We start from the raw sequence: 12,720 nt of genomic DNA, 5'->3' as shown, positions 1-12,720 counted from the left end.
CACTTATCGCAAAAGCTTTAGTGTTTATGCTTCGGCTAAACTGTACACTGTGAAAAACGATTACATGGATATGTGTAGTTAGAAATGTATGTTTCTAAAAGGGCCGTAAGAAGCGATAAGTTCAGTCAGACTTTTTTCGTAAAGCTATACATTACGTTGAGTATGTAGTATGAAAATACGGTATCCTAGTTAATTCATAAAACCTAGAACTTACGAGTCGTGACACCAGACTCTTATTCTTTTTCTGCTTGTTCTGATGTTTGCGACGAAACACACTACTGAGGCTGTTCTGTATCCTCTCCTTCAATGATTTCTTCTTCAGGACAAAGTCACTGGAATAGAATCAATACTTACAAATAATTAATTTGTCATAGTATATTTACACAAAAGTGACTTGTATGAGAAAAGATCAATATTTATTTAAATGAATTGTGTTATATTGATAAATCGGTACCTTAATGTTAATGGTTAACAACTGAGATAAAATTGGTAAATATCACGATCCACACTAAGACAATTATTGTTCAGACAATATAACAGTATGAACAGTATTTCAATAACTACTAGATCTGTCGTGTATGAGTCAAACTGTAGAGTCCTGGTATTATACAGAGGTCCTCGATATATAGTGGATATTGCAGATGTAATGGAATTAACATATTCTTCTCTACTCATTCACAAGTTGCTATAATACCCACGTTAAAGTTACTTATAATGAAAAATGGTTGCAATTGTGTATAGAGAAAAACAGTAGTTGAGGTTTGTCAAATGATTATTAAACGTACTTGAATATTTATATGGTGGAATAGATAACGAATTGTGGTTATTTCAAAGTCACATAAAACATATGTTACCAAATTTGTCTTTGAATCAAAATACAAGAATTAAGGTCCCAAAACAAATTATAAGTGAAAACGACTCTACAAGATGTTGACGGCAAGATGTTATGACAGGTAGCGTTTAACTAGATGTAGCCAAGCAGCAAAGGTGCAATGTATTGAAGAAATACATAGGTTATATAAGTAACTATGAAACCTAATTATATCATTGGATTACATACTTTTCATTGAATTTTAAGATAACAGTTTTTCTGCTTGATAACAGATTATAATCATCAATAGTACGCATTCTTATCAAAACACAAGTTTTATGGTGAGATAAAAACAACTAAGAACAACAATATATAATATACATGAACTGCTACATACTTGCTAAGAAACTATTTTAAAATATTTTTATAATTTTAATTTTTTTTCGTCACTTATTCTATTTGATTTGGTTTCTTTTAAATTTTGCGCGAAACAACACGTAGGTTGTATACACCAACCATATTTTCAGCAAATGTAGTCTAAAGGAAAGACACCAAGTCAACACCTTACACTGTCAACTATTGGGTTACTCTTAGATCAAAGAATAATGAAATTGACCGTCATATTTTAATTTTCCCTTTCGACTAAATAGGTTGAATGTGTTTGGTGTGACAGGAGCTCAAAACAGTTTTCCGGGTATTGTGAGCAGAGCGTCCTGGCAACCACTTAGATAAAAGTCAGGATTTATTTGAGAATACATACCTATTGGGTATGAAAATCCCGGTAGGAACTTGAGAATACATACCTTTTTGGGTATGAAAATCCCGGAAGGAACTGATTCTTCTTCTTCATTCCAGATTGTATCATTAATTGGCCAAGATTCACCTAAGTCAAGATAAAAAATACTGATTTCTACAAAATTAAATAACATCTAAACTAGTTTTGCTTTGATATCTAGTAAGGAATCTGCAATATTAAATAATTAAATTCAAAACACAATAACAGCAGCTTTTACACGAGGTAAACCATGACTTTAATAACTACATCGTATTGTCCTTTTGTTTTTTTACGTTCGTGCAATGATACACAAGGACTGTCTTTGATAGCCGTCCCTAATTTAGCAGTGTAAGACTAGAGGGAAGGCAGCTAGTCATCACCACCCACCGCCAACTTTTGGGTTACTCTTTTATCAACGAATAAAGGGATTGAACCTCGCATTATAGCGTCCCCACAGCTGAAAGGGCAAACATGTTTGGTGCGACAGGGATTCGAGCTCGAAACTTTGGGATTACGATTTCAATGTATTAACCACCTGGCCAAGTCGGGCTCAAAACTATTGAAGTGAAATTTTAAACGTTAAGATAAAATTGTTTCAGTTACAATGCAAAACCTGCTTCACTAAATAATTAAATTCAAAATACAATAACAACAACTTCTACACCAGGTAAATCCTGACTTTAATAACAACTAAATCATATGGACCTTTAATACGACATCATCATCATCAGTTCAAAACTGTTGTCATTGTAATTTTAAATTAACCGTCACGTTATTTTCTGCCGGATTCTGCCATGATAATTTTGTTTCCACTATAATTAATTAATTTAAAAAATAATAAATTGAACACATAATCCTGTCATCTTTCTTTAGATTTGCACTCGGCCCGGCATATTCAAGCGTGTTAAGGCGTGCGACTCGGAATCTGAGGGTCGCGGGTTCGCATCCCCGTCGCGCTAAACGTGCTCGCCCTTTCAGCCGTGAGGGCGTTATAATGTGACGGTCAATCCCACTATTCGTTGGTAAAAGAGTAGCCCAAGAGTTGGCGGTGGGTGGTGATGACTAGCTGTCTTCCCTCTTGTCTTACACTGCTAAATTAGGGACGGCTAGCACAGATAGCCCTCGTGTAGCTTTTTTTGCGAAATTCAACAGCAAACAAACAAACTAGATTTGCACTCACGACATATATTAATCATCTTGATGCTTGGTGAAGGGACTTCTGACGTGTTTTGTACCAAGAACAGATAAAATCTAAATGAATCGTCACAAATATTTTAATTTCTTGCTTTTCAAGTTCTTACTTCATGCTGTGTTGTATCTTACAGATTGTATTATCTTTCTCGTAATTCGTGGCATGTGCACGATTCACTAACGTCACGGCAGTAGAAATTGCAATGTTAAGCGTTTCTTAAATGACAACATTTTAGTGTCTAGTATCTAAGTTATAGAGAGACAACACACTACCATAAAGTGGTGTAAATGATTAAAATGGGTGATCTCTCCAGGTCATCTTTTACTGTAATAATAATAATAAAAGAAACGCTATTCTGATACAAACAAGAGACTGCTTACCATTACTGTTCTTTAACTTCTTCTTAGCAATACAAAATCCTTGAGGTTTATTTTTAGACTTTATTTTCTCTATAACACGTTTTTCATCCTCTTCAAATTTAATGACACTACCAGTCGTGTAATTCCAAACTGGTGAGCTATCCAACTCCATTTCTTCATTATCATTGCTACTAGAGTGTGTTTTGGAGAGAAAAAATGTTGTTAAAGCACAGATTGTTGTTTCCCTTTTATACAAGCATAAATTAAAAAAGGTGAGACATCCAATTACTGTCATGCCACGCGGATGATAGTAAGAAATAAACAAAAAAGAAACTACGACATGGTTTTCAAAGAAGTCCAACGAAGCGATGATAGTAAGAAATAAACAAAAAAGAAACTACGACATGGTTGTTCAACGAAGTCCAACGAAGCTGTATGATGTACAAAGTCAATACAAGTTAGTGTTTAATATAAACGTATTTTAAATTAGAAATCGTCGATTACCCTAGGGACATGTTAAAATCTGTTACATTTTTCACATCACTCTTCCTTCAAACAGATCCTTTCAGAGATTAAAAGATAACATAAATTTATACTTATTATATTCTACTTGGACGGGCCAGCAATAACTGATATTCAGTATGCAGTGTTGCGTTTCTCAGTGTTTAATATTCGAGCCACAATGCAGCTGAATACAGCCCGTAAGTTCGGTTGTGCTCGGGTTATAGTAATGGCAGTCATTCCCATTCTTCGGGTCTAACAGACGGCTAAAGTTTCTTATGGTAATGATAAGTTGGTCAGTTGTTTAGAATTAGAAATGTTAAGTGATTCTGACTTGCCATTTAGCCCTTGTGAGCATAAAATACCCATCAATTGAAAATATCGGTATCAGGCTACTGAGAGACTTTCCAGGAGAGTTGAGAAATTAAGAACTCTCAGTTTTCAACCAGAGAATATTCGTGTTGAAATGTACGAGAGTTTCATACAAAACAAAAAAGAAAACGCCTACTAAATGTCAATTGGATGTTCAAGTTATTCACCCTCTAGATATTTAGTCTCAGGTAAAATAGAGTTAAATAGTCAGTATAGCTTTCACTCGTATGAGTAAAAATAGGCAAAAGGCACACAACGTTGTCCACAAAGCCACTTATCGCAAAAGCTTTAGTGTTTATCCTTCGGCTAAACTGTACACTGTGAAAAACGATTACATGGATATGTGTTGTAAGAAATGTAGGTTTGTGAGAGGGCCGTAAGAAGCGATAAGTTCAGTCAGACTTTTTCGTAAAGCGATACATTACGTTGAGTATATGTAGTATGAAAATACGGTATCCTAGTTAATTCATAAAAACCTAGAACTTACGAGTCGTGACACCAGGACTGGTCGAGAGGATCTGTCATTCTTTTCTGCTTGTTCTGATGTTTGCGACGAAACACACTACTGAGGCTGTTCTGTATCCTCTCCATAAATGATCTTTTCTTCAGGACAAAGTCACTGGAATAGAAGCAATACTTACAAATAATTAATTTGTCATAGTATATTTACACAAAAGTGACTTGTATGAGAAAAGATCAATATTTATTTAAATGAATTGTGTTATATTGATAAATCAGTACCTTAATGTTAATGGTTAACAACTGAGATAAAATTGGTAAATATCACGATCCACACTAAGACAATTATTGTTCAGACAATATAACAGTATGAACAGTATTTCAATAACTACTAGATCTGTCGTGTATGAGTCAAACTGTGGAGTCCTGGTATTATACAGAGGTCCTCGATAATAGTGGATATTGCAGATGTAATGGAATTAACATATTCTTCTCTACTCTCATTCACAAGTTGCTATAATACCCACGTTAAAGTTACTTATAATGAAAAATGGTTGCAATTGTGTATAGAGAAAACAGTAGTTGAGGTTTGTCAAATGATTATTAAACGTACTTGAATATTTATATGGTGGAATAGATAACGAATTGTGGTTATTTCAAAGTCACATAAAACATATGTTACCAAATTTGTCTGCTTGAATCAAAATACAAGAATTAAGGTCCCAAAACAAATTATAAGTGAAAACGACTCTACAAGATGTTGACGGCAAAGATGTTATGACAGGTAGCGTTTAACTAGATGTAGCCAAGCAGCAAAGGTGCAATGTATTGAAGAAATACATAGGTTATATAAGTAACTATGAAACCTAATTATATCATTGGATTACATACTTTTCATTGAATTTTTTAAGATAACAGTTTTTCTGCTTGATAACAGATTATAATCATCAATAGTACGCATTCTTATCAAAACACAAGTTTTATGGTGAGATAAAAACAACTAAGAACAACAATATATAATATACATGAACTGCTACATACTTGCTAAGAAACTATTTTAAAATATTTTTATAATTTTAATTTTTTTTCGTCACTTATTCTATTTGATTTGGTTTCTTTTAAATTTTGCGCGAAACAACACGTAGGTTGTATACACCAACCATATTTTCAGCAAATGTAGTCTAAAGGAAAGACACCAAGTCAACACCTTACACTGTCAACTATTGGGTTACTCTTAGATCAACGAATAATGTAATTGACCGTCATATTTTAATTTTCCCTTTCGACTAAATAGGTTGAATGTGTTTGGTGTGACAGGAGCTCAAAACAGTTTTCCGGGTATTGTGAGCAGAGCGTCCTGGCAACCACTTAGATAAAAGTCAGGATTTATTTGAGAATACATACCTATTGGGTATGAAAATCCCGGTAGGAACTTGAGAATACATACCTATGGGGTATGAAAATCCCGGTAGGAACTTGAGAATACATACCTTTTGGGTATGAAAATCCCCCGGAAGGAACTGATTCTTCTTCTTCATTCCAGATTGTATCATTAATTGGCCAAGATTCACCTAAGTCAAGATAAAAAATACTGATTTCTACAAAATTAAATAACATCTAAACTAGTTTTGCTTTGATATCTAGTAAGGAATATGCTAGATTAAATAATTAAATTCAAAACACAATAACAGCAGCTTTTACACGAGGTAAACTATGACTTTAATAACTACATCGTATTGTCCTTTTGTTTTTTTTTAGGTTCGTGCAATGATACACAAGGACTGTCTTTGATAGCCGTCCCTAATTTAGCAGTGTAAGACTAGAGGGAAGGCAGCTAGTCATCACCACCCACCGCCAACTTTTGGGTTACTCTTTTATCAACGAATAAAGGGATTGAACCTCGCATTATAGCGTCCCCACAGCTGAAAGGGCAAACATGTTTGGTGCGACAGGGATTCGAGTTTGAAACTTTGGGATTACGATTTCAATGTATTAACCCACCTGGCCATGGCGAACCTCGTTCTTCGATGTGTCATCTTTATCAGTTCAAACTGTTTGTTATTGTAATTTTAATTTAACGGTTACATTATTTTCTGAAGAATCATCTCGTTATATTTGTCTCCATAATTTTGTTTTCCCTTTAATGAATGAAACTGAAATTAATCAACTGAACATATCATTCCTTCATATTTAGTTAGATTTGCACTCACGAAATATATTAGTAAATTAGACGTTTGGTGAAGAGTCTTCTAACGTGTTTTGTTTCAAGAGCATATAAGAATAAAATGAAGGTAAAAAATGTTTTTATTTCTTGTTTTCAAGTTTGTATTTCATTCTGTTTTGTATCCTGCAGATTGTATAATTATTCTCGTGATTCATGGCATGTACACGTTTTACTATTATCACTGCATTACAAAATGCAGTGTTAAGCGTCCCTTTTTGTCACAATCTCTGGAGGAACTGATTTTTCTTGGAGCTCACAGAGGGTGTCACTGATTGCCCTAGGAAAAAATGTGGTATCCTGACAAAGGCAATTTTTTTTCAGTAACATTGTGATTGGTTTTTTGTCTGATTTTAAACCTGAAGAGAAAATAATATAAAGCTGTTTTCATTAACAATTTGACTTCTAAGAAATTTTTAACTAGTATCTTTGCGAATTATTCCATGTTATACACACACTGATATTTAAATACATGTATGTAAGTTATGAATAGAACGATTATTTTTTAGTTTTAGGAAGAGAATCCTACAATCACTGAACTCACAAAGAAGATTTAGAACTGAATTGCACTACTTAGAAAATGTAGTACTACCTAAAGGTTTAGGCCAAAGTTATATAATAGGGCTTGTATTAACGTTCAAAACCACGCAATATATTATAACAACCAAATCCATTCTACCGGCATACCATTTCATGCTCTCTTCTAGTCTTACACTACTAAATTAGGGATGGCAGCGCAGATAGCTCCTGTGTAGTTTTGCGCGAAATTAAAACAGAAACAAACAAACCATTTCATACCAGAAATTTCTTATGAAATTACCAGCCTCTTTAATAAATGGAAAATGATATTAAAACTTGAAATAATATAAACGTCTTATTCTTTAACCCTAAATAACTACTAATGAAGGAACAAAATATATCATGTACGTAGAATCCCATAGGAATGTATTGTGAAATATAATAGACAAATATCACATTTCTTGTAACTAAATCATAAAAAGAATATAAAGGTCATATGAGTAAGGATGAATTCCAAATATCGTTTTTAACATGCCAGCCATTTGAGCCTTGTCACAAAATACCTTGTAACTGTACACTTTACTCGTACGCTATCCTGCAACTGAAAACGAAAATATACTCTTTAGAAACTACAGAGATCAACAAACCAAACGGCATTTCTCCAAACCGTGATAATGTCTCTAGCAATATCAACCATATTTCGCTTCGTTCATTCACCAAGCATAGACTTTACCAACCTTGACATTTATATATAATCTTTTCATATGATGGAAACACTTCTTTTACTCTAAATTATTGTACCTCTTGTATATATACCATGTACTGCTTTGCTAAATACCATATCTGAAGAAGACAGACCAACACTCTTTCGAAAAGCGTTGTACGTTCTCCCCAAACTAAATCACTTCATTAAAATACAGATTGTTGTTTACCAACTCATTGCTTTACTGAGCCTAAAGTACTTCTTTACTGAAGCATTAAAAGGAATGTTTCTTGTGTCTTATGTTGTAGGTTTAATTATTATTTTGTTTAACGTGTTGAAAATCACCAAATATCTTATCCTATATTTTAATCGATAACAAAGATAAATCAGATTTTAGGTAATACAAAAAGTAACATTCGGTAACTATAAAATATTTAAATTTATAAATATGACTTTCTACGTGGAAGAAACTGTAATGGAGAAACAAAACGTGATCTAAAATATTGTATACATTAGCATGTAGAAGATATAAGAATATTGAAATTTTGGTCATAGCAGAGAATGTACAAGAACAAAATTCAGCATAAAATATTATGTTAAGCATGAAGTACTAGAGTCAATGATATCCGGAAACAATTGAAAATAGCAAAAAGTGAACGGATTTAATGAATAATGAAATAGAGACACATTTCTTTGTAAGAATATGTCGAGACTTGTCATAATTTTTTTTTAAATCTGAAATATGCCTGTTAGACATGGTACGGGAATGTTTCTAAATGTTAAAAGTGTAAGAACTCAAAAGGTGTTCACACTTCCAACTTTCGTGTTTAGCCTAGTATGATCAATAACAGCACGTGAGGGTGATGTTTAATTCAAATATTCGTTGAAACGTACATCTATAAAATAAGACTAATATGAATTATTTCACTTTTTTAATCCTTCACTACCCAATTGTGGTGTTGGTTGTAAATTAACAATTCCACTAAGTTTGCAGAATTGATTGGTTGTGATGTGAGATTCGATTTTGTCCTATTTTGTCTGTGTGTAGTCTATTCCAATTGTCAGATTATTTTATATTCTATCATGAGGTGACAATAGCTCATTATCATTTAAAACACAGTCCAAAATATGTTGATTTGTTTCCAAGCTTACTAAAGAAACCTAGCTGTTGGATCGCGACGAGATGATGAACAAGATTTTCCTTTGTCTTCAATGTGTTTGGCTTGTAATAAATATGGTTTCCTTTCTACATTTTGATCCTTTTTAACTAACTTTCGTTTGGTAAGAACATGGTTAGGTATACAGAGTATAAGATATGTATTAGTTTTCTAATGTCCAGGATTTTTCTCGTGGTTCTCTATAACTACGGCTTCAAATATTAGGCTCATGTAGTCTTTATTTGCTCTGACAAGAAAAGAGTTGAAGATGTTTATTTACGACTTGTACATGATTAGTCGCTTGTGTCAGATGAATATGCCGTGTGTATATTGAGTTTTCAATTAAATTAAATGTTACTTTTTTTCTTCTACTTCAATAATTAAGTTTGGAAATTATTGTTAACTGATGATAATGCTGCTTTGCTTCTAAAACTATTACACCGGATCTTTAAATATTCTAGACGTAACAGCCAAAGGGAAATGTTACTGTAACGATTGTTCTCCGTTAAATCGCTTGAGACTACTATTTGAATTGTTACATCCTGGTGGATATGATACTGGAAATTATATACAATTTGTACAAAATATATAATTATTGCCACTATTGCGGCATGTAGGTTGATTATTTAAAAGTTTGAAACGAAACTCAGATTCAGTTTGATTTCGTAAAGATAAAACAACTGTTTAGTTTTTTACTAAGACATCTGACTTTGTTTAGTGCTTGAAAAGGAACAAGAAGTTCAGTTTTAGAAAGTGGAAATTCATGTGTTGAAATAAATATATTGATATGAAATATTTTCTTTGCAGATTTCTTTTCTCCGATTTTGAATTGAAATTGCTTGAGAAATCTTTTTTGTGGTTGTTCTGGCGAAGAGAAGTAACTGAACTTAGGTTGGGTTTTTTTAATTCCATACTTTCGATGCTTGTTTTGCAGTTTTGCAATTGGTGTAAATTTGATAAGTGGGAGGTGGAGGCGGTTTTGTTCTTGGGTCTACCAAATGATAAAATAAATATTTTAGAAAAACGTTTCACAAATTTTGAAAGATTTTGCTGGTACTTTTAATATTAGACAACCAAAAAATAGAGATATTTTACCTTTTTTCTTTAAAGCTTTTCTGAGTATTATTAAAGCTTTTAGGCTTGATCCTGGCCATTCTTTTTTTCTTATCCTAGTGAAACAAATATATATATTTAACCAAATTTCTGTCTCTCCATAAAGTTAAGATAAAACTACATAAATAGCTCTCTGCGTTCTGTCTGTGACAGGTATTGAAACCAGATTTCTAACGTTGTAAGTCCGTGTATTTACCGCTTGTCCCTGGGAGTAATATCCAAAATATCGAAATGATTTTCTTGTGGATATGAATACCAAAATACTGGAATATATCACTTTTATTTCCTTGTTTTACCAGTTTCATAAGTTTCGCCGTTCAAGAAATAGTTACACTGAGAATCTTCGATATCCGTTGTGAGCAAAGCAAAGATAACCAGTTGTGTAAATTTGTTCTTAATTTCAAAATATCAATCATTTAATTAACGTTTGTCTCCTTTTTAAATAGCTAGTAGTGAGGGAGCAGAAGAAACTGGTTGAGTACAGCCACCAGGAACTGTGAAAAGTTACTGAGACTTATAGATATGAAAAAGTAAGTTAAACTTTGAAATTATATCACAAACAAATTGTATTTTTATTATAACAACAAAAGTACAATTAGAATAACATATTAATTTTAAAAGGAAAATATACTAAGTAGTTATCTTTTAATAAATAGTTTTTATATGGACTTTATGATGTGTGTACATATAGCCAGCATATGTATTTATTTCAGATTGTTTATGTTCAATTCAGAAAACGGTATTTGCATGTTTTGTTCTTATCGCAGATTCGTGGTAAAACGGCCCGTTTTGGCCACGTGGTTAAGGCACCCGCCTTGTAATCTGAAGATCGCAGGTTCGAATCTGCATTACACCAAATATTCTCGTCTTTTAAGACGTGGGGGCGTTATTATGGGACGATGAATCCAATCCCACTATTCTTTCGTGAAATAGTATTCAAAGAGTTATTAATAGTTTCTCATAGCAACATTTAAGATAAATATTAATCTGTCTTTCTTTTAAATCGATAATGTTGTGCCATATCTACAGTCTGCCGCTGGTACAGCGGGAAGCATTCAGATTTACAAGACGAAAACAGGGGTTTTCAAATCTCCCCGCTGGACTCAACAGATAACCCAATATGGTTTTGTTGTGAGGAAAACACATTTTTAAAGTTTAAGGTTGCTTCGGTAAGTATGAAAAACAGAACCATAGTTATTAAAATGTTAATACTATTTTTAGCGAAAATGAAATTTATTAATATAATTCACGTTCAATTAAAATTTACATCTGATTTTATTTTGTGATAATCGGAAAGAAAATGCGTTAGCAACTTGGTTCAACAAAACTTGTAATGTAGAAACGGCCAGGTGATGAGGACGTTCGACCCTCTATACATTGGTAAAAGAGTAAACAAGAGTTTGGCATGTGGTATTTCCCATAATGCACTTATTAATGTTTATATTAATGTTTCGTTTGCGTTTATGGCATAAAATACGTAAATTTATTCTGAAACTTGATGCAACGAAACGCTGAATACAAGAGCAAAAGGAGGCTGAAAAAACATGGTGACAAAATATAATAGCACAGACAGCCTTAACTTCTATAATAAGTGAAGAGAGAACAGGCATGGAAGTGTTCGAAATGGTGTCCTCCAGATACTGGCGATGCTTGTGAGAATAATAATAATAATAACTTTTCTTAACAGAGAGCTGTTAAAACATCCAAAATAATGTCTCCAAAACAAAAGCAGAAGAAATGGCACATTATATGACAGAAGGTATAAAATCCAGTTCAAATCCTTCCTAAGTTTCAGACAGAGCCGTTCTTTATTTACAATTGTCAAATAGATGCAGATAACTATTAGCAATAGTTACCACTCTTATGTAACTATTTTTAACTGAATAACAATCATGATTAAGGTAGTTAAAACACCCTTCAGTTAAAAGTATGAAACGTATTCAGCGATACATTGTGCTCGAATATGGGGCCATCAATCAGTGAACACCAACACAAGACATTAAACAACACCTACCATTTCTACCATGTATAGTAATTTGTAAGACCCGAAAAATTTTTACGTAACTTGTGGTCTTTTATGTCATGATGTAATTAGTATAGGTGTTTTCTTGTTGTAATATTTTCTTCTTACTGAAATTCACAAAAATCTCATTGCACGTACTGCTTACTTCGCATATTATAATAAAACATATTCTTTAGATCTATTCCAAGTTGCTTTGTGTCTCTGTGTAAGGAAGTTCATATTCGTAGTCGGGTTTTAATTACCGTCTCGTGTAAAATATACTAAACAATAAACCAGCAAAAACACTTCGTTTCAGTCAGAGCTTTAAAGTTGGGAAGATACCAAATGTATTTTTAGTTTATCTAGAGTTTTCTCATTAAATTATTTTAAAGACATATTTCTACCAAACAGATTATGTCCCTCAAATTTTATATGAAAAGATGAAATGAATACAAACAAAGTATATCCATATTCACAACTTACAGCCATGATTTCTCTTGACATGTATCCACAAGGGCAGTTGATGTTGTTTTATG

Source organism: Tachypleus tridentatus, chromosome 7 (assembly GCF_004210375.1).
Source record: "Tachypleus tridentatus isolate NWPU-2018 chromosome 7, ASM421037v1, whole genome shotgun sequence".
Classification (NCBI taxonomy): Eukaryota; Metazoa; Arthropoda; class Merostomata; order Xiphosura; family Limulidae; genus Tachypleus; species Tachypleus tridentatus.
The sequence above is the reverse complement of the archived record's forward strand: the minus strand, read 5'-3'. Positions refer to the sequence as shown.